Source organism: Odocoileus virginianus, chromosome 4 (genome assembly GCF_023699985.2).
Source record: "Odocoileus virginianus isolate 20LAN1187 ecotype Illinois chromosome 4, Ovbor_1.2, whole genome shotgun sequence".
Classification (NCBI taxonomy): domain Eukaryota; kingdom Metazoa; phylum Chordata; class Mammalia; order Artiodactyla; family Cervidae; genus Odocoileus; species Odocoileus virginianus.
This window is the reverse complement of record NC_069677.1, coordinates 70,540,725-70,563,359: the sequence shown is the minus strand read 5'-3', so window position 1 is coordinate 70,563,359 and position 22,635 is coordinate 70,540,725. Positions and strand designations below refer to the sequence as shown.

General features: G+C 39.7%; 1 protein-coding gene across 4 annotated transcripts in view; it reads right to left on the bottom strand.

The window, feature by feature from the left end:
- The window catches only part of STAG1 (STAG1 cohesin complex component), a 505,242-nt gene extending 486,377 nt beyond the window's left edge, over window positions 1–18,865 (bottom strand). For all 4 annotated transcript variants that reach the window (XM_070466701.1, XM_070466702.1, XM_070466703.1 and 1 more), the window contains exon 1: window positions 18,635–18,865. The gene's annotated coding sequence lies outside the window, so the exon portion shown is untranslated. The remainder of the gene's footprint in view (window positions 1–18,634) is intronic.
- Window positions 18,866–22,635: the final 3,770 nt, after the last annotated feature.

Below are 22,635 nucleotides of genomic sequence, written 5' to 3'. Positions count from 1 at the left end.
AAATAACTAAGAGAAGCTTTGGGGGTGCTAGAATTGTTTTAGATCTTTGATCTGGAAAGTGGTTACATGGTAAAAATTCATCAAACTTATGGGCAGTGTTCTTTATATATTAACATGTTATACTGCAGTTTTAAAAGATGGCACAAGATATTTATTTGAACCTTTAACACAACACAGAAGAATGGTTTTAATCTTAAATTTCAAAACATAAAACTACTCCAAGAGTGTAATTATAATTGAAGAAGTGATTTTATACTAAAATCAGCCCACAGTAGATTCAGCCAAAACTATTACAAAGATAAATATTTTCAATTTTGTTCTAAAATTTCTATCTTAGTTTGGTGTATGCCTCTAAGGGTTGGGCATAGCAAATGTCAGGGTAATCTCTATCTAGCCTCATTTCAACATATTCCGGAAATAAAACAGTAATTAAATCCAAGTTTATCAATGGATATGATCATCTACTGAGAAAGAGGGTAAGTAGTTAAGTAAGGGGGTTACAGAGAGTAAAAATTTTTTAATAACTGCTATGAGAAGTGAAAAAGAACCAACTAGGCAAAAAAGAATTACTGGGTAATGGTGATGGTCCAATTAAGATTGGTAAGTATGAATAATTTAGTAGCTCCAGTCAGCAGTTATGGTTTTTTCCAGATGTGCTCAGCAGGTCAGAGCCAGGTACATAGAAATCAGTAACTGATCTGTGGCTGAGTACTGATTGAAAAGATACAATGAAGAGACAAAAAAGGAAAGCAGCACAACATATTTCAAAAGTTAAATAAGGTTCCAAGCTACATAAGAAAATTAAAGCAGAAGGGAGACAAGAGAGGTGCCAAAGGACTAAGGCTCTGGACTGAAAAGAAACTGTCAATGACTGTGTTCAAAAAAAAAAAAAAAATCCAAAAATTCAACATATACAGAAATTCATGAATAGGTCTTTTATACAAAGTGCCATTTTTTCCTCATTATTTTAGAAAGTGAAATGCTCCTAACAATTAAAAAAATTTCCTTTTTTAAGGGAGCTAAGAAAGGTTACAAATGGAAAAGGTTAAATGTCTTTATGTATTATAATTACAAATTTATATTTTTCTCAACATTCTACGTAAATCCAAAGATAAAGTTTTTCCAATAATATTTTGAATTAACTAAAGAAGCATCCAGATTTCTTGCTGAATCAATGAATCTTTACCATCTTTATCAAAAAATCTAATGTAAGCAAACAGGTCAATGCATACATCAATATACCATTCTTTAACTGTGTGGGTATCTGTTTAAAGTAAAGTCATATGACAAAAGAATTATTTCCCATTTCCAAGCTCTGTTCAGCTTGACCTTAAAAGTGAAACTGGTCAGGAACAATATGCCTTGAATGAATGAAGTATAAGTAGACAGGAAAAATGTGGCTGAAAAGATTTAGGAACAAATAGCATAATAAAGGAATTAATCTCAGCAAAGAATAATGTTTTCAGCATATCTAAAGCTAAATGCAACAATCTCTAATAAAAAGATTTAAAGTATAACAATTAAGCTTACTATATAGCATGAATCTAAATTGCTCAATATGGTTGAATTAAGCAGTACTTATTGTCTATTATTTTGCCCAGCAATGTGCTTGCTCCACTGCTATAAGCCACACACGCAAAAAACATGTCCCTACCCTGAAAGACACTTTATAGTATAGAAAAGAAAACCGTATGTAAATTATTACAGTCTATCACAATAGAAACCATATTTTAAGTGCCAAACAAGTAAGATAAAATCATAGCAGGGTATTTGCAACTTGACCAATATAGTTATTACAGGGGTGGTGGAATAAGATCACTATCAGACCTCACAGGAGTATCTGATGTTTCTGACTGGCCTGGCTATGGTATGGTTTGGACTAAAGAACCACAGCTGCGTTCACACTGAAGAATGGTAGCAGTAAAAGATTTGGGTTTTGTATGTCAAAGAAACATAACTAACATACACACATATGCACACACCATTTATATACAAAGGAACTTTGTTTTGGTTAAAAAACGTTCAGTATCTGTTTTACCTTTTAATATAATGCACCAAAACTATTAGCAAACTGCTTTCCAAACCTATGTAAGTTAAACTATTAAATTATAATGCAATGTGTGTGGACAGAACCAGCTAGGTTTTCTAACTGACCAAAATTAAGATGTATTTGCCTATACATCCACTTTGTAAAACTGTGCTGCAAGTATAGGCACACAGCCTCAAAAATCACATACACATGGAGTTTCATTGCTTTAATTTCATAATTTAGCTTCTACAATACTGCCTTAGAGTGATTGCTTAGTTGTCACCCTCTGTATCCACTCTTTCAACAAATTCTACCACTGTCTGAACAGCTCATTGCAAATCCAAGTTTTCACCTGCCAGTGAACTTTAAAAAGTGAGTTTCCATACATAGAAACCATTTATTTTATTAATGTAAGTACTATCAGTAGTGCTCTTAATCCGTTTCAACATATCATCCATTTAACAATGGACTGGTACGGGATGTTCCTGACCACCTACTGTATTTCACCTTTTCCCCCTATTTTAACATTTCTGAGATAAAGATGTATCTCACAATTAAAGGCATTTTATAAATGTGCTGAACAGACAGTAATTAAACATGGCTGCCACTGTTCATCCATGAACTCAAACATAATTGTTGACTGACCTTGTCATCAATTGAATTGTCTGCACTGTCAGTTTCACCCATGTTGAGTTTAACTACCTGCTAGATGTCTTAAAATATTACTTTGCAATTTAATATTGAAATGAAAACTTACCATGCACAAAGTTACAAAAATTGAGATTAGTAAGTAAAATTTCATTACTGCTAATAACAATCCCAATTTCATGTTTTCTTGCAAAGCAACAAAGTGACTTATGGGATATGATAACAGCCACAAGTAGAGGAAACTGTATTATGTTTTGCTACTGAGATACATGCTAAAGGACAGCCTATCACATGCCAAGCAATGGAAATGAAGGCAGAAGAAGTTGTCGAATCTGGAAATAGATAAAAGGTTTCCAAGCAATGAGTGGCTGGTATGACCAAATATAGACTGCACAAGCATACAGCATTTTCTTTCTTACTGCCCATAAAATAGTCCTGTGTCATCTTTTAAAGGCAACTCAGGTTCCATGAAATAAGATTTAAAAAATTAGAACACCATCTTTCCTAAGGTGGTGCCAGGATGGCACCACCATTCACTCAGTTACTAAAGTCAGAAACCTGGAGATCATTCTTGCCTCATCACTCCCAAAACATAAAAACAATTACATTTCTCATTATTACCTCTATTGCAACCATGGTGCGGGTACCATCACCTGGATATTGCCTCAACCTAACTTTTCCTTCTTCCATTCCAACCCTCAGCACAATCCAATATTCACAGAGCAGGTAGAGCAGAAGTTCTCAACTTTGGCACTACTGACATTCTGGGCCAACAATCTTTTGCTGGAGGGGGCTTACTGAAGAATGTTTAGCAGCATCCCTGGTCTCTACCCACTAATGCCAGTAGCATACATCATCACTCCCCAGTCATGACAATAAAAAAATGTCTGCAGATTGCCAAATGTCCTTTGTAAAGCAAGATATAACCCATAGTTGAGAATCACTGAACTAGAGGGAAGGATGTTGTTTAAATGCTTCCCTGCTTAAAACTCAATGGTTTCTCATTTTACATATAATAAAATCTACACTCCTTATAGTCCCTGCTAACCCAAACATATCATACATAAGCCAGACTCCGGCCTACCCCTCTGGCCTCAGCTGAAGCCACTATACTCTTCCGGTATTATGCTTGCTCCCTCCATTATCAACTCTCAGTTCCTAAAATACAACAGCCATTTCTGCTACAGAGATTTTGCACCGGCTCTTCCTTGTGCCTGGACCATTCTCCTCAGGTTTTGTGCAAGCTCAGCTTTAATTTAACATCCTCAAAGATGCCTTTCCTGACTGTATGTATCTCATTATTACCAATCACGGTACCTCAATCATTCCCTTCACAGCTTTTAACACAGTGTATGGTTATTTTGTTTACCTGATTATTGACTGTCTCTCACACGAAGACAAATACCTTGTCTGCCTTATTTCCAACATCTAGGCAAAATGAAATGAATAAACTTAACAGCTTGAGAACCTTAAGTACTAGATAAGCTGGTATCAATAACCTCAGCACCCTCTCATTCCCCACCTATATTTATGATCATTCCCTTGAAGTGGAGAGGAGAAAGCTGAGAGGAGAGGAAGAGACTAACAAAGCCCTCATCCATAAAGTATCCTTGTCATCATCATGTTCTCTGAGGCATTGGGTGCAGATTAAATGACATATGTAATGAATCTAAAGCACTGGAAGGGTGTGAAAAACAGCCTATATTTAATATATGGTGGCTTTATATGTAAAGCCTCAAGCACAATGCCTATACAGATAACTGAAAAATGACTGTTCTCTTGCCCCTTTTAGTATCACTCTACCACCAGCTCACCTGGAAGAGCAGGAATGGAATTTTGTACCTCAGAGATATACCTCTCCCCTTCTGGGCCTCCAGGAACCCAACATACCATACTAGGTGTAACATAGGTTAGTCAGTCACATGTGTATACTGACTAAGGAAAGCCAAGTATCTATTAACCAAAGCCAACTCATCACAAAACAGCTTCATAATTATATTTCAGTTAGTTTCAATAAACAAAATAACCACATGAATATTCAGTTTCTGAACCCAGCTTTAAATTAAACTCAGGAAAGGTATAAATTACCGTTTAACAATATCAGTGTTGGTTACTAAAAATATCTGATACATCTAAGACAAATTTACTTACAGGAAATAAACCAGTAAGCTCTGCACAACTTTTAGCTAATAGAGCAAAATGAGTGATCTTAAATTCCTTTTTAAAATACTGCTTCTGACAGCATCCTGTATATGTATGGGGGGCGGCGGGGGGGGGGCAGAATCTGAGGAAAGTGATTAAAGGAATATATTAAAAAGGTAACATAAAGGAAGCCAGACTGCCAGGGTCTGAATCCCCAGTTCTGCTAATTAATAGCTATGTGAACTCTGGAAAATCACTTAACTTCTCCATGTTTCAGTTTATCTGTAAACTGAAACTTAAAAATAGTGTCCACCTCATGGGGTTGTTGTATGGATCTCATAAGTTAACATATGTAAAATGCTTAGGTAGTACTGCTAACTATTAATGTTATTATACTGCTGTTATCGTTATTGATTCTTTGCATTATTATGGTTAGTAGATGCCATACTGGATAGCACATAAACAAAACATTTCCATCACTGCAGAAAGTTCTATTAAATAGCATTGTATCAGATTACCAGATAGTTAGAATGCCTAATGAGATAATGCACATATCTCTTCTAATTTTTCAGAAAGTGCTTTAAAAAAGGCACTCCAAACCCAAGTAGTCTTTAATAACTTTGACAAGAAGAATCTGGGTTTTGGTCCTATTTAACAGTCAAGAAAAGAGAAGTGGTGAAGGAAAGAGAGGCTGTCTTTTATAAGGATTTCCATTCTATAAGATAACAAAAGCGATTCTTTTATTTTCTGTCCACCTTACCCTACTAAACTCTCTCAACAAAGACTATTATCTAGAAAAGGAATTCATTATTAATTATGTTCAAATATAATTATCAACATATTAAGAAAACAAATTTGTGATGTTTCTTTAACACAATAAATAAAAGATCTAGAGGTGGATCTAACAGCCCAATTTTAAAGCAATGCTTAGGATAAAGGATATTTTGTAATATCTGCAACATCTGTAATATGAAAATATTTTGATTTCTATTGGTAAGAAAAATACGATATTGCTCATACAACTGTGATTTGTTAGCTACATTCAAAATTAAAGAAAATGGAAATCTCTCTTAGAGATTAGGGAAAATGAAAATATGATTATTTTCCCCTCTAAGTTTATGAATCCCAGGTTAAAAAAATTGCTTGAGAGATTATAGAGTTTATTGCTTAAGACTTTATTATAGAGTTATAAAAACTTGGGACTCAAACCTACCACTTCCTAGCTAGGGAAAAGTACTTAAGCTCTCTACCTCATCTGTGAAATGTAATACCTATGTAATATTGTGGTGTTACTTATCATCATGCTACTGGACAAACTATTTGACACATTCTCAATAAACACATATTCTATTATAATCAGTAACCAAGCTTTGTCAGGTATGTACTTCAGAACCCTCGGTGCATCAGAAAGTCAGAGACTGGATGTCAGTTGGTCTGGGGTAGATCACAACCATTCTTTAGTTTATTTTCTATTTTTTTAAACTTCTATTTATTTATCTTTAATTTTTCTGTTGTACGGGGTCTTCATCACCGCGGGCAATCCTCCTCTCGTTGCAGCTACCGGGGGCTACCCTTCCTTGCAGCGCACAGGCTGCTCACGGCAGGGCCTCCTCTCGTCGGCGTGCACAGGCTCTAGGTGCACAGGCTTCAGCAGCTGCAGCACACGGGCTCAGTAGTTTCAGCTGGAGGGCTCGAGAGCACAGGCTCAGAAGCTGTGGTTCACAGGCATAGCTGCCCCACGGCGAGTGGACTCTTCCCAGACCAGGGATTAAATCAGTGTCCCCTGCGTTGGCAGGCAGACTCCCGTCCACTAAGCCACTAGGAAGTCCCATTCTTGAGCTTGTGTTTAAAGCTCCCAGGTGATTCTAATGTGCAGTCACTAGCCAAAGGACAAAGTTCAACCTCTACTTTGGCACACTAGGCACTCTGGTCACTGCTTACAGCTCTATATTTTAATCTCTCTCTATAGATAACCCCAAGCCTCTTCACGCACACTCAAACTAATGCTTTCCCAATAAGTGGGCTATAGCAGTGGCCCTCAAACTTCAGACAACATCAGAATCACCAGAAAGACCTGTTAAAACACAAACTGCTGGCCTCCACCTCAAGAATTTCTTGATAGAGTTGGATTGGGGTGAGAGCCAAGAACCTGTATCTCGAACAAGTTCTCAGGTAATGTTAATACTACTGATGCAAGGAGCACAATTTAAGAACCACTGAGTTCTAGACCAGATCACTACATTATCCCTCTATTTTACCTGGAAAGCCATTCCATCTCCATCACCCCACTCTTGCCTGGTTATCTTCTACTCTTCTTTCAAAACTTACATACGAATTTGTGTTCAGGAAGCACGTGCTCCTTCAACAAACCACTTCAAGGCATGTATTACCTACAATAAAACTTATCTGCCAAAAAAACACACTACAGAAAGTTCTTAATGGTACACTTAGGCACAGGGTAGATATCTGCTACTATATGCAAGTTCTTTTCTAAGACTTGGGGAAAAGGGCCTCTGGGCAGGTGATAAGAAAATCATGAAAAAAGCAAATGGATAGTTGGTCAAAAAGAGTGAAATCTGGATTTCAGCCATGACCAAGCCCCTTGGCTGGAGCACCTTTAGGCACAGCACCACCAACTCCATAACCAATCATGGCACCCCGGCACAGCACACCACTAGAAGACAAAGGAATAGCACTTTGAAAAATCCTCGATTTGAGAAAGGGAGAAATAGTGGGAGGAACGAGCAATAAGGCTATTGGAAAAGGATTTTTGGAGGTTATCACACCTAAGTTCTAAGTCTTGAATTCTCTGCACATCAGGAAGACAAGAACTGTGCTTTTATGTCTTCATAAACAGAGTGTAAGGCACACTACAGATGTTCAATAAATGTCTGAATAACTCAAAATGACTAAAATTATATGAAGACACTTGCTAATCTTTTTTACACCAAATAAAGAAGTAAACACCCATAGCTAAAACCAAAAACTGTTAAGTACTACCTAAATATTAACGTATTTGGTCTGTACACTAATCAGCTAGAGGAAAGCATGAATCATTCTAATAACCTGTTAGAAGACGAGACTAAGGAGCCTGCTGATAACACACTCAGACTTAACTAAAGTCTTTAAAATAAAAAATTTTGCATTACCTGATTCAGAGTTGATTTCCCCAATAGAGACTAAAAAATTTACAGAAATCTTGGAAACTAAGTCTAAGTCACAAATTTTACAATGAAGAAACTGAGGTTCAGAGAAGTAGTGAGTTAAAGACACACAGCTATTTAGTGGTAAAGCTGCAATTAAAACTCAACTCTCTAGCCCTACACTCATTTTTCTCTTATATCGCATTCTCTTCACATTTATAAATTATTAAATATCCAAAACTTTTTTTAAAGCTCAGATTAACCCAGGTTTTGCTTCCTGTACCCCATTTTTATAAAAGGAAAAGCAGCCATCTGACCATCTTACTTTAAGAACTTATACAAAGAAGTAACTTTCGAAATTATGTTTTACTCGTGGTAAAGATTCACTCCTAGTCTCTTTGTTCATGAAATTATACATGCAAAGCTATTTTTTTTTATGAATAAAAATCTTGATACAGCCATCGAATCTTCTCAATTACCAAGGAAGCATTACAATGGATTTCCAAGATGTACTACTTTCTAGAGAAAAAAAAAGAGTCTGATTTTTTAAAATATATTTAACAATCAGCACAAAACTCTGGCTATAACCCTCATCTCTCTATTAACCTGAGAACCTCACCCTCTGACCACTCTCATTAACAGAGCTTATTGTTGAACTAGCTTTATGTACTAAGAAGAATCAGCTAGATCTATGTGCTGGTAAGAACCAATTAATAGTCCTTGCTTCTGGAAAATAATCTCATGATTTATCTTGATTTTAACTTTATTCACCTTTAAAATTTAACACTAATGTATTTACATACAAACAGCATAGTCTAACAGTTAAAAACAGTTAACTTTTTAACTGATACATTAATCCATGAGGCATTATGACATTACACAGGTGAGAAAACTGAGCTTTAGAGAGGTTTAAAAATCTGCCCATGTGTACATATCCAGGAAAGAGATGAATTAGAATTTGACATCAGGAGTGTAACTCAGGCCAGGAAATCTCTTGGACAACAGACAATGGCTTCCTTACCCCTTCATTCTGTGACAGTGCTTCCTTCAACTGAGAACGCATTAACTTTTTAACTATTCCCACAGTACAAAGCATACATTAGGGCATTTTCTTCCTGAAAATTAATTTAGGCTTTAACAATTAAGCAGAAGATAGCTTAAGACATTCTTTAGCTTCTATATCTTGCATTTTGTCATAAGAATTTCTGCACATATACTACTTTGTACTGTCTCTACTAGAGAACAGAGAAAGCCTACCTCTCAGTATTCTAAATGAGATAGGAAAAAAATAATAATAACCTAATATAGTAGAACTGACAGAGTTTCAGGATAACTTCAGGGAAGATAACTTCAGGATAGCTTCAGGGAATCAGTTACCTCAAAAGAGGCAATCAGGTCATATTCATGCTTGACTGTGTATAAAACACTTTTTTTTTTTTTTTTTGCTTCTCTAAAACTGAGGAAACAAGCAGTGGCATCTCAAACCTCTACCTGAACCTTCAGACCAACTCAACAATTATGAAGAGAAATCTTGCCAGAGGCTAAAACCAGTACAGGTAATACTTAACTACCAAAGTCAAGAAACTACTCAGAAAAACTCTTCTAACTCTTCCTGATACATTAAAAATGATCTACTTTGGGGGAGAAGTGACAAGGAGAGGGGCATGTCCTCTTACCTCTGTACTTTATGCTTCCAAAGTATCCTGAACCTAATACTCTCACAACTTCCATGTATTATCCATATTAGCTTGGTTTGTTGCTTTGGGGGGTTTGGTTTTTAAATCTCTCTCAATAGAACAGAAGCTGTTTAAAAGCAAAGTCTATGTATTAAACAACTTTGTATACTCACTACTAGTCATGGAGTAGGTGCTCATAAATATTTATTGAAAGAATCTTAACTGGATTCCCATCACAGAGATAAGACAACTGAGGCCTCTAGAAATCAAAAAATCAAATGTTCTACTCAAGACTACCTGACTGTTATGTGATGAAAAAGGAAAGAAAACCAAATCTCTGTAAGATAAACTTCAAAATGCAAAAGATTTCAAACAGCATAAATAAGGCTGAGATAAAAATGCCCTTTTGAGATATTTAAATTGTGGGTTCTGAAAGTAAGCCTGGGTTTAAATCCTGACTCTCTCATTTATTAGTTGTGTGGCCTTGAAACAAGTAGTCTACAAAATACCATGGCTTATGAACCCCACCACTTACCAAACATTATTGTGCCAATAATATATCTGCAATAAATGAAAATACAAAGAGGGTGAAGATATCAGGAAGACCTGAAATAGATTCTACAGATCAGTGTTTATTTCCTTTCTCTGTTTTTCCTTTCTTTGTGAGATGTATCAATTATATAGCATAATACATAAAATCTAAATAATAGTTTAAAGAATTATAAAGTGAGCACTCCATGTAACTACCACTAACATCAAGAATCAAAGGATTCTCTATAATGTGTGCCTCTCTCATCACAAACGTGAGACTTAATCAAACCCAATAAACTTAACCAGTTAATTGAAGATTAAATAAATTTAACCTAACCTTTAAAACAGACAATAGCAATATAACTTCTTCACAGGGTTATTGCAAAATATTTATTGGTACACAGTAAATACTCAATGAGTGTTCCTTACACATACATTATACTCCGGAACAAAGACATGAGGGACGTGGAATAAAGTATGAAATCAATCTAGTGAGAGCATAAAATCCAGAGGGAAGTACAATGCAGAGACAGAGCTGGAAAGTAGGCTGGAGCCATCTAAGAAAGAAAAGAAAAATATAAGCTACAAAGGGGAAATTGAGAAAATTCACTGGGCAGTTTTGAAAGAGTTTTCCATGGGTCTCTTGTTTTTCTGCCTATCTTGAAAACAGAGACACCAACTGTCTTTGATCCAATGTTTTCAAGTATATTTGTAGAGTGAATTATCTTGGAAAAGAGAAATACCATCTCCCTCAGAGAAAAGGAAAGGTATGCTTATAATCCATTATAAAGATACAAGTTTCTCTAAGCTTGGGATTCCTCTTCTCAGACACAACCCAATACACATGTGGGTGTCACATCTTCACTCTACCGTGTACAAAGTGGGGCTCCAAGACCTGAAACTAATGCTAATGCTGTGGCTACTGTTATTGCTGTAGTGCACTGTTCATCTCTGACCAAGGAGTCTCATGACTCCATTAAACTGTAGTAGGTTAACTTGTTAGCAAGTTAAATCTCAGTAAAATCTTAGAACATCCACATTTTTTGACCCGCATTAGTACACAATCAATGTTCAATCAAACTGAGAGATGCCATTTCCATACTGTCAGAATGGATTTTTAAAAAAGCAAAACTCAACTATAAGCTGCCTTCAAGAGAGACACTTTAAACACAAAGAAAAATTTAAAGTAACTGGATAGAAGAAAATACACACAGAAACAGTAAGCTCAAGAAAATTAGAGTGGCTGTTAACTGAATGTGCGTAGTAACAGAGCTTCAAAATACGGAGGCAAAAAGCAACAAAATTAAGGGAGAAATAGGTAATTGCACAGTCACAGTTAGATATTTTAACATCCCTCTCAGCAAATGATATAACGAGACCAAAAAAAAAAACAACAACAACAAGGGAAAAAAAACAGTAGACTCAAATGATTTGAAAAATGCTACCAAAACACCTGAATCTAAATGATATTTACAGAATAGTACACCATACAACTGCAGAACACGTATTTTTTTTTCAAGTGTGAAAATATATTTATCAAGATAAACCACATAATGAACCATAACTCAAGGTTCTATACATTTGAAAAGATTAAAATTATGCAACGTATATCTCAAGCCTCAAAATGAAACTGTTAGAAATCAATAAAAAGATATCTAAAACAACACCAAATATTTGAAAATTAAACAAAACCCTTTTTAAATAATCCCTGGGTCAACAAAGAAATCACAAAGCAAGCTAGAAACTATTCCAAAGTAAATGATAATAAGAATATCAAAATCTGTAGGCAACTGCAGTGCTTGGAAGAAAATCTAGAGCTTTGCATATTTAAATTAGAAAACAAGAAATGTCTGAAATCTCTGACCACTTTAAGAAGCTACAAAAGGAAAAGCAAAATACATGGGGAAAAGAAAATTATAAACAGGAAAAAAATGAGAGAGAAATGATAAACAGAAAACGAGCATTGTTATTTTTGAAAAGATATACAGATAAACCAAGAATTAGACTGGTCAAGAAAAAAAAGAACACATTAATAACATCAGAAATTAAAGAGATATGGACACTAATCCTACAAACATCCTAAAGATGTCAAGTTCAGTTCAGTCACTCAGTCCTGTCCGGCTCTTTGCCACCCCATGAACTGCAGCACACCAGGCCTCCCTGCCCATCACCAACTCCCAGAGTTGACCCAAACCCATGTCCATCGAGTCGGTGATGCCATCCAACCATTTCATCCTCTGTCATCCCCTTCTCCTCCTGCCCTCAATCTTTCCCAGAATCAGGATCTTTTCCAGTGAGTCAGCTCTTCGCATCAGGTGGCCAAAGTATTGGAGTTTCAGCTTCAACATCAGTTCTTCCAATGAACATCCAGTACTGGTCTCCTTTAGGAGGGACTGGTTGGATCTCCTTGCAGTCCAACGGACTCCCAAGAGTCTTCTCCAACAACACAGTTCAAAAACATCAATTCTTTGGCGCTCAGCTTTCTTTATAGTCCAACTCGTACATCCATACATGACCACTGGAAAAACCATAGCCTTGATTAGACGGACCTTTGTTGGCAAAGTAATGTCTCTGCTTTTTAATATGCTGTCTAGGTTGGTCATAACTTTCCTTCCAATTACATGGCTGCAGTCACCATCTGCAGTGATTTTGGAGCCCAGAAAAATAAAATCAGCCACTGTTTCCACTGTCTCCCCATCTTTTTGTCATGAAGTGATGGGGCCAGATGCCATCTTAGTTTTCTGAATGTTGAGCTTTAAGCCAACTTTTTCACTCTCTTCTTTCACTTTCATCAAGAAGCTCTTTAGTTCTTCACTTTCTGCCATAAGGGTGGTGTCATCTGCATATCTGAGGTTATTGATATTTCTTCTGGCAGTCTTGATTCCAGCTTGTGCTTCATCCAGCCCAATGTTTCTCATGATGTACTCTGCATATAAGTTAAATGCAGAGTTCATTTAGTACCTTCAACAACACTTATTTATTATCTCACACTTTATATAGGTGAGAAATCTGGGTACTTTGTAGCGAGGCTTTCTGTTCAACATCTCACCTGGCAAAAATCAAGATGTTGGCTGTGTTCGCTCAGTTCTTATCTGAGACTTAGGACCTTCTTCCATGCTCACTACTTGTTGGCAGAATTTCCTTGTGGCTATATGACTGGAGTTACCATCTTCTTTCTAGCTGTTGGCAAGACTTTCTCAGTTCCTTACCACATGTTCATATAGGCATTTTCACATCATGGCTTTTTGCTTTCATCCAGGCAAGCAAGTGTAAGTTGCTCTGGCTTCCTCTGTCTTTGTCCTCTGGACTCCCTCAAGAGACTCCTTTTAAAAGCTGATCTAATTAGATCAGACCTACTCAGGATGATCTTCTTTTTGATGAACTCAACTGATTAGGGACCTTAAATACATATGCAAAAATCTATTTGCCATATAACAATCACAGGAGTGATATCCCATTATAATCACAGGTCTCTCCCACACTGGAGGGTTGCTTATGAGGGTGAATCACTGTGGTTTGTTAGAATTTTGCTTGCCATGGGGACAGAAGTATCTTTACAATTTAGAATCTTTATGTACAAGAAGACCACTTAGGCAAAGCAGTAACCTCACTTGATAAGTTTACTCACACTTGTTTTGTCTTCATGCTTTTTCCTCTTTATATTTCCTGGTACCTCTATTGAAGTGCCTCCCTCTACAAAAAGATTTTATTGCATATAGAGGAAATTAAAAATAAAAATTAAAAAGTTAAATAGAAAGGCAAAAAAAAGGGGGGCAGTGGAGATTATGTAATTCTCATTATTGCTCAATACCTATTGTTTTACTCGTTTTAGGGATGAGATTGAATCTCATGGAAGTTAAGAAATTTAAATGACTAAGATCACCCTCCTTAAGTGGCAGGTAGATTCATAAACTTATTACATCAGACAGTTGCTGTGGTATGATTGGTCCAGCTGCTTATGAAGAGAGAATTACGAAAAAGAATAATTATTTTAAATGGAGTATGGATATTGAAAAGTGTTAGCTGCTCAACCATGTTGAGCAGGTTAGTTGCAAATCCATTTTAAATGGAGTATAGATAGTGAAAAGTGTTAGCTGCTCAACCATGTTGAGTAGATTAGTTGCAAACCTACTCTTTGCAACCCTGTGGACTGTAGCCCACCAGGCTCCTCTGTCCATAGAATTCTTCAGGCTTGAATACTGGAGTGGGTTGCCATTTCCTTCTCCAGGGGATCTTCCCTACCCAGGGATCGAACCTAGGTCAATTGGTGGACAAACAGGGGAGCAAAAATTGGTCATAGTATATTGGAGGTTTCACAGTCTAAGAAGCAAAATATCTTCAGAACAAGGCAATTAGGACAGTTTTAGTTAAGAATAAGATTTAGAGACTATAACCAGCAGTTAAAATTGTTCAGGAGATATAGCTAAATTTCTTAATAGAGAGGTGATAAAGTTAGGGCTTGGCAGATCTTTGTTAGCTGAATTAAAATATAAGTCTCTAGAATTTATATGATCCTTGCTACTGTGACATTGCAGGGAAAAGAAGGAAGCAGAGAACTAAGAGGATGCTCCTGCATAAGCCTAGGAAAGAGATGATTTTTGAGGTGGGAATAAGGATGTGTCTACAGAGAAGAAGGGACCAGTTTTCTGTCATTTTGGTAGTCAAGAGGACAGGATCCCAACTTTCTGAGTTTTAGTGCTGAGAGAAACCTTGTTGTTGACAAATGTGATTCGTTTTAATTGAGCTTTAAATAGGTCATAGGCCAGTTGGTTTTATAGAATCTTATCTCTGTGTACTAATTCACACCTTATTGCTTCTTTCGAGTTTCTTCCCCTTCCTTTTCTGTGTTCTTGCCAGTTAGTGCTTAAAGGACAGTCAGTCCTACCTTCTTTATAAATACACATTCCTTTGTGCTATGAGCCTAAATGATACACTACTTAGTCCTCCAAATTTCTCTATAGAGTTTTGCTGCAATTAAACAGCTCTACAGATGGCTTTTAAGTTACTAGAAGCCCAAAGTTACAAAAACATTTTATGTTGTGATCCAATACAAACACACATACAATACAAATAACACTTAACCTTTAAGTAGTACATGCTGATATATTATATATATATATTTGAAACTAAGAATGCTGATTGCAGCTCACCTATGTGATTTACAGCAACCCTTTCACTTGGCTGAATTATAATCTCATTGGTAATTGGAAGAGTGCAAAGTAAAACCAAACCATAAGAAATCATTTCACTTCCATCAGATTGGCAAATACTAAAAATTCTGATAATAGCGAGTGTTGTGAGAACGTGGGGAAATTAGCCTACCACTTTTGGAGGGACATAGTCATTTTGTAAAAGAAAGTGACTTTTGTAGTAGTAGAATACATGTACCGTAACCTAGTAATTATGTTTTTGTCTTTTTATTCCCAATGAGAGAAATTCTTGTATGCTGGGATATGTGAACAAAAATGTTTGCAATAGCCAGAATTTAGCAACAAAGTGCTCATCATTCTACCACTGTTTTTCAAATACCAGTGGTGATTTTCAGATGATAAAATAATCTTGATTTGTAGGATAACCTCACTTGGTCACAGTGTATTATCTCTTTTATATTTAATGTTTTGCTAGAATTTGGGGATATTTTTTCATCAGCAATATTATTTTGTAGTTTTCTTTTGTTGTAAAGTCTTTGTCTTTGTTGAAAAACCTTGTCCAGTGTTCCTTGACTGGTAGAATTAATCAGTGATACTGTTTGGACTTAAATTTTTTTCTTTTTTTGTAGGGAGACTTTTAGTAGTTCAAATTCTTTTTTGTTTTTAATTGCACATAGATTTTGTTTCATCTTATGTCAGTTTTGGTGTATTTTTAAAGAAGTTTGTGGACATTAATTGTGTTGGAGAAGACTCTTGAGAGTCCCTTCGACTGCAAGGAGATCCAACCAGTCCATCTTAAAAGAGATCAGTCCTGGGTGTTCATTGGAAGGACTGATGTTGAAGCTGAAACTCCAATACTTCGGCCACCTGATGCGAAGAGCTGACTCACTGGAAAAGACCCTGATTCTGGGAAAGATTGAGGGCAGGAGGAGAAGGGGACGACAGAGGATGAAATGGTTGGATGGCATCACCGACTAGATGGACATGAGTTTGTGTGAACTCCAGGAGCTGGTGATGGGCAGGGAAGCCTGGCGATGGACAGGGAGGCCTGGTGTGCTGCGGTTCATGGGGTGGCAAAGAGTCGGACACGACTGAGCGACTGAACTGAAGCTACTAAATTTGTGGTACCTCGCTATACATAAAAAGAAAAGTAATACAATCCAATGGAGAAGGCAATGGCAACCCACTCCCGTACTCTTGCCTGTAAAATCCCATGGACGGAGGAGCCTGGTAGGCTGTGGTCCATGGGTTGCTATGAGTCGGACACTACTGAGCGATTTCACTTTTCACTTTCGCCCATTGGAGAAGGAAACGGCAACACACTCCAATATTCTTGCCTGGAGAATCCCAGGGACCGGGGAGCCTGGTGGGCTGCCGTCTATGGGGTCGCAGAAGAGTCGGACACAATAGAAGCGACTTAGCAGCAGCAGCAATACAACCCAAAAATTTTCATTTTAGTGATGAGAAAAGTAAGGCTGCAAGAGCGACACCCCAAAGATCAAAAACCTAGGAAAAGTTTAAAATAACTTCAGTCCCGGGTTCTCTTCCTACCACAGCCCCCTTAAGACTTTAAGAGAGTCATTCAAATCAACAGTACTTGTATACTGTGTTCAAAGGAAGCAATTCCAGCAACATTTTCCATATGGAATAAAATAACAATTTTCCATATTTCACATCTATTTAAATACCCCTAAGTTTTGCCAGAATATCAAAACTGAAGTGGATACTGAGGAATTTCCAATCAAAGTAGCTTGGTTGTTAAAATGACCATTGACAGACCACCGGAGTAAATTTAATGTACGTTTTGAAATATAAAGAAAAAATTATAGCAAAACTCTTTGTCGGTTTTTCCAGTACTTTATTTAGATAGCAAACTACTTGTGTTACAACTATTCTCAAAGACTGAAAGCAAGTACACAACCTTCCCGAGCTTTTCGCTATTTCCTCCCTGGTGCAAATTTTTTTAGCCTGAATTTTTCGTACAGTATGAGTACAAGGTACACTACTCAATACAATACACAAGTTGTTTTTATTGTCACTGTTCTGAATCTTTATTTTTCTAAGTGCTTCACCATCAGAATTTGCAATTTTCTTAAAAAGACACATGAAAATCTAAAAGATGGAGTCAAATACCACGTAAGTCACAAATCACACAAGTTTCTTTATGCCATGTCAAATACTTTCATAAACACCACGTTCGCGGAGGTGGAAAAAAAAAACTCTAGTCACAACCACGAGAATAAACTATACACATCATCTTAACATCGACTAACAGCAAATAATTCGCTATCGTCGCATACAAACAGCGTTGTTTTGAATCTGTAAGTGTCCAAAACCATCCCCCGCTTTACACTCCCGGGGCACGATTCTCTGCAATATGAACAGAATCGGTAACATTTCAAATGTAGGTAGACAAGGTGACGTGACAATCCTAAAACCTGAAAATTTCTTAGTCCCCACAACACACAAGAAGCACCCAGTCTGGACTCTCCAATCGAGGCCCAGGTTCAACTCCAAGCACTCCCGTTTCCCAGCTCTTCACCCCGCCCCCACCCCGAGAAAGGAGGGAAAACAACTTTTATTGGCCTCGTCTCCCGGGGGGCTGGAAAACTAGCGGGGCAGTGCTCCGGCCTGGACACGTTTCACAAGGAGGCCTCCGTCGGGGGCGGGGAGGGCAGATAGCGGGAAAGCCCGGCTTTGACGTCCCCTCTGCCCCAGGCGCCAGCCCCCCGCTCCTCCCCACTGCGAAGAGGCCTGGGCCGGTCGCCTCGCCGAGCGACCCCCAGGCCCCTCAGCCGAGGCGAGCTCGTTGTCATGTGACGACGCCGCCGCCGCTAAAAGACCGGAGAAACGCAGGGCGGCGGATGGCATTCGCACCAGCCCGCCTCGGCCCGGTCCCGCCGGGCGCGGGCGAGTCCCGAGAGTCCGGGCGGGGGGGCGGAGGGCGGGCTTGGCGGCGGGCCCCAGCGCGCCACAAAGGCTTCCGCGCCCGTCGCCGTAGTGCCCGAGCGGGCGGGGGCACAATTTTCGGGGCCCGCGGGAGGGGTGCGGAGCGACTAGGGTTCCGGGGTGCCCGCCGCGCCCACAGCCGTCCCCGCTGGCGCCCGGACGGCCGGCGACCGCCGCGCCCCGCACAGGCCTGCGCGGCCTCCCTCCCCCGCGCGGGGCCCGCGCCCGGCCCGCCCGCTCTCCGCTCGCGCTCTCTCGCTCTCGCCCGGCCTCCATCTTGGATCGGCGCTTCCAGCCCCCGCGCCGCTGCCGCCGCATTCCCCCTCTTTCCCGCCCCCCGCCGCCGTCGCCGCCGCCCGCGCTCACCTCAGCTGCCCATCCGGGCACCGCCGGCCGTCGACCTAGTTTCCCCCCAAAAGTCTCCGGTGTGTTATTCCCGATGTGGGGGGGTTGTTACGGGGTGGTCGCCGGGGGTTCGGGAGCGGGGGCCGCGCCTTCAACGGAGCTGCAATCCTAACCCGCCATCTGGTGGCATTTTCCACACGCCAATGGCGCCGCTGCAGACTTGGGTCCGGACCGCCCTCTGCTGGCCGCGGTGCTTACTGCCTCGCTGACGGGACGGGCCTGCCCGGAAAGGGGAGGGCGCTGAGGCGCGAGCTGGGGGCCGCGGCGGGGACGCGCGCGAACGCTTCCCTGTGGGGATTGCGCGCACGCGCACCAGCGGGGCGGGAAACGTGGCCGCTGCGTGGCGGCCCGGCCCCCGCACGGAGCGCTGGCCCAGCTCAGCCAATCGCAAGCGGCGGATCCCTCCCCGTGAGGGGGCTGTGGACCGTTCGTGGGCCGCCCGAGGCGGGCGGAAGGATGGCTGCGGTGGCGCCTGCGCGCCCCGCTAGCTGAGTTGCCGCCCGCCATTTTTGGAGCTTTTCCGAGACTTGGGAGGGAAACCCGCCCCTGGCCCCTTCAGCGCGGCCCCTCCCCAGGTCGCGGGACTAGCGCACCCCGCAGCCCCGCCCGGCCTTGCTGCCCACATCTGCCGCCTCTGCAGAAAAGCGCTCTGCAGAAAAGCGGAGGGGTGGCAGCGCAAAACCACGCTCCCGCCACTCCTGGTGTTAACAAGGGCCTCGGAGCTTAGCATTGTACGAGCGATTTATTGTGTGATGTTGACGAGGTGCTTTCCCGGGCGAGAGTGAAAAGGTTTTGAGAGCTGTTTGGGACCTCCCTCGCCGAGCATCTAGATGCAACACTCCGCGCCCCAGGCCGATTGGCGTCGTCACTGCCTCTAAAGCAGATCCTTTCCGTGGTGCCGGCTTTGCATAAGGCGGCAGCATTGGCTAGTTAGTGAGAAAAGAATGTAAGTAGATTGAGAAAATATAGCCTCCGCTTTGGAATCAGATTTCTCCTTCCACAGCCTAGGACTACTCTCAGTAGCTCTGAAATGGACGGGAGAATCCTAGCCGTTTAGCTGCCAAAAGGGAAACAATTGACTAGCGTGAGATCATGACCAAAATATGCCTTTGAATGTCGCCTTTTCCCTACTCTTTCCCCACCCCCACCCCCCTGCCTCTGCCAGATCGTGGCTCCTACCTTTCACCCACTCAAAACTTTGAATACAAAAGTGAATCCTTAATCTCCCAGGTCATCAGCCCCATTTATGACTGAATTCTCTTGTTACTGTAGCCAGCCAGCTCTATTTCTGTATTGCCTTAGAATCGCTCTACTCTTTTATAGTCTTAAGGGCCAGTCTCCAATAAATTATCCCTATTTCTGATTTCTCTCTCAAAGGTCACACTGTGTCGTTTTTTCACTGGAGGAAGCCCCAGTTCTACCTGGTTGGCTATGAAGTCGTGGCTGCACTCCCGCTTTATATATATAGATATCTCCCACTTTATCTATCTATCTATATATCTATATATATATATATATATATATATATAAACTCATCTTTGGGTGAATTCCTATCATATTCTCTACAGACTGTTTCTCATTTTCCTTGTTAAGGTGCCAGTCCCAATCCATACTAATAGATAAAATCATCTGGTTAACAAGGATCAGAGCCATGGAATTCCAGTTTGATAGTCTTTCCATCTTAAAATACTTGTTGACATGCCATGTTCATGACCTTTCAAATTCTCACCAAATTAACCCATTCTGCCCCTCTCCTTCTCTCCAAAATTAGTGCTTCTTCCAGGACTACCTATGTCGTCCATTCCTATTTCCTCCTTTCACCACTACTTTCCTAGGATCTTATATCTTCAGTATCTTAGCCATTGGCTTCTTTCTGTTTTTCAACAGTTTCCAAGGGCTTTTTAAAAATTTTACTACTACCTCCAGTTACTATATCAACCTTTTCACTGTCACATTTCTTAGAAGTAGTCTCCTGCTTTCACTTCCACCTTATTCCTGACCTTTTATCAATCTAACCCATAATGGCAAACTGAATTTACACCTTAAATTCACACAACTTCCAACCATTTTCTCATCTTTTTTTTTTGGCACACCCAATCCTTATCCCCTTCTTGAAACCCTGTGCCCCCCTTTTTAAGACAATTCCTGGAATCTACAACCTACCTAGTTTTCTGGTCTTTGTACTCCTTTGCTAGTGCCTCCTCTTTCTTCCAGCCCATAAGTCAGCTCTTAGCTCTCTGTGGTGTTCTCTCCTACAATTATTGCCCTTCAAAAGTCTCTTTAAATTACGGTCTGTTCCTGATTTTCCCTTAGCATTCCTCATATTCAGCCTTCTTGCCAGGAAACTCCAGTGCAAAAGTCAACATTTAAAATAATGCATCTTTCTTATTCAAGTTTCTGATTCCTCTTAGTAGCTTTGTAATATCAGATACATTCAACTTTTATCTATTTGATAAGATAAAGTAAAAGTCATTCAGTCATCTAACCCTATTGACTGTAGTCCATGGAATTCTCCAGGCCAGAATACTGGAGTGGGTAGTCTTTCCCTTCTCCAAGGGATTTTCCCAACCCGAGGATGGAACCCAGGTCTCCCGCATTGCAGGTGGATTCTTTACCAGCTGAGCCACAAGGGAAGCCCAAGAATACTGGAGTGGGTAGCTTATCCCTTCTCCAGCGAATCTTCCCAACCCAGGAATCGAACCGAGGTCTCCTTCATTGCAGGCTGATTCTTCACCAACTGAGCTATCAGGGAAGCCCAAGATAAAGTAGAAAGTTTAAGTTTAGTCGCTTAGTCATATCCGACTCTTTGCGACCCCATGAACTGTAGCCTACTAGGCTCCTCTGTCCATGGAATTTTCCAGGCAAGAGTACTGGAGTGGGTTGCCATTTCCTTCTCCAGAGGATCTCCCCAACCCAGGGATCAAACCCAGCTCTCCCACATTTAGGCAGATGTTTTACCTCTGAGCCACTAGAGAAGTCTATAGGTCCTATAACAAGTTGACTTTGTTGCAGAGCCATATGTTTCCCAGGAGCCCCTGCTTTCATGGAATTCTTAACCAAAAGTCCAAAAATGTCGGCAACAGTTTTCAAATACCACAATTTTCATTAACAGCTTCAAGTTAGAGGTATGAACAAAAATGTCAAAAAGAATACCTGGAACTAGTATGGATAGAGCTAAGGATTCTTCAGTATTATTTGGGGTAGGGAGTAAAGTATCAATAGAACAAACATTTGCTTAGTCCAAGTTTCTTGGTGCCCTTTGGAATTTCTACCTCATCGTTAATTTCAAATGACCTGAAATGAGACCTGACCCACTTTGAAGATTCAGGTTGATAGGTTAGTTGTCTAAAGAAGCAGCTCATGCCTATTAGACTTTTGTTTCAACTCAATCTCTTAGCCAATCTGGTCCAAAAGTATATAATACATAAATACATAAAATACTAAATACTAAATTTGAAAGTTATTATTATAAATTTTTAATTGCATTACAGAATTACATGTAAATGTAATATAAATACTTTACAGAATATATCGTTAACATTTATTAACCAACAATGTGAAGAACTTTGCCTTATAAAAAGCTAACTTGTGGCTATTTAGATGGCAGAACTCCTTTTAAATTTTGGCTGAACTTACATCTTTTTCCTTTCTGGATAATTTTAGTATGAAGAATATTTCAAAGTTATTCCATTGACCTTAGAGTCCTGCTTAAAGTAAAAGACACTCAGCCGACTTGCTTCATGACAGTAATGATTGCATTCCTTTCACAGAAGCCTTTTTTTTAATGACTTTTTTTTTAGAGCACTGTTAGGTTCACAACAAAATTGAGCATGCACACATGTATAGCCTCCCCTGTAATCAACATCATTCACCAGAATGATACAGTTGTTACTGAGGATAAACCTATATTGACACATTATAATCACTCAAAGTCCACAGGCAATTCCCCAGGGTTCACTGTT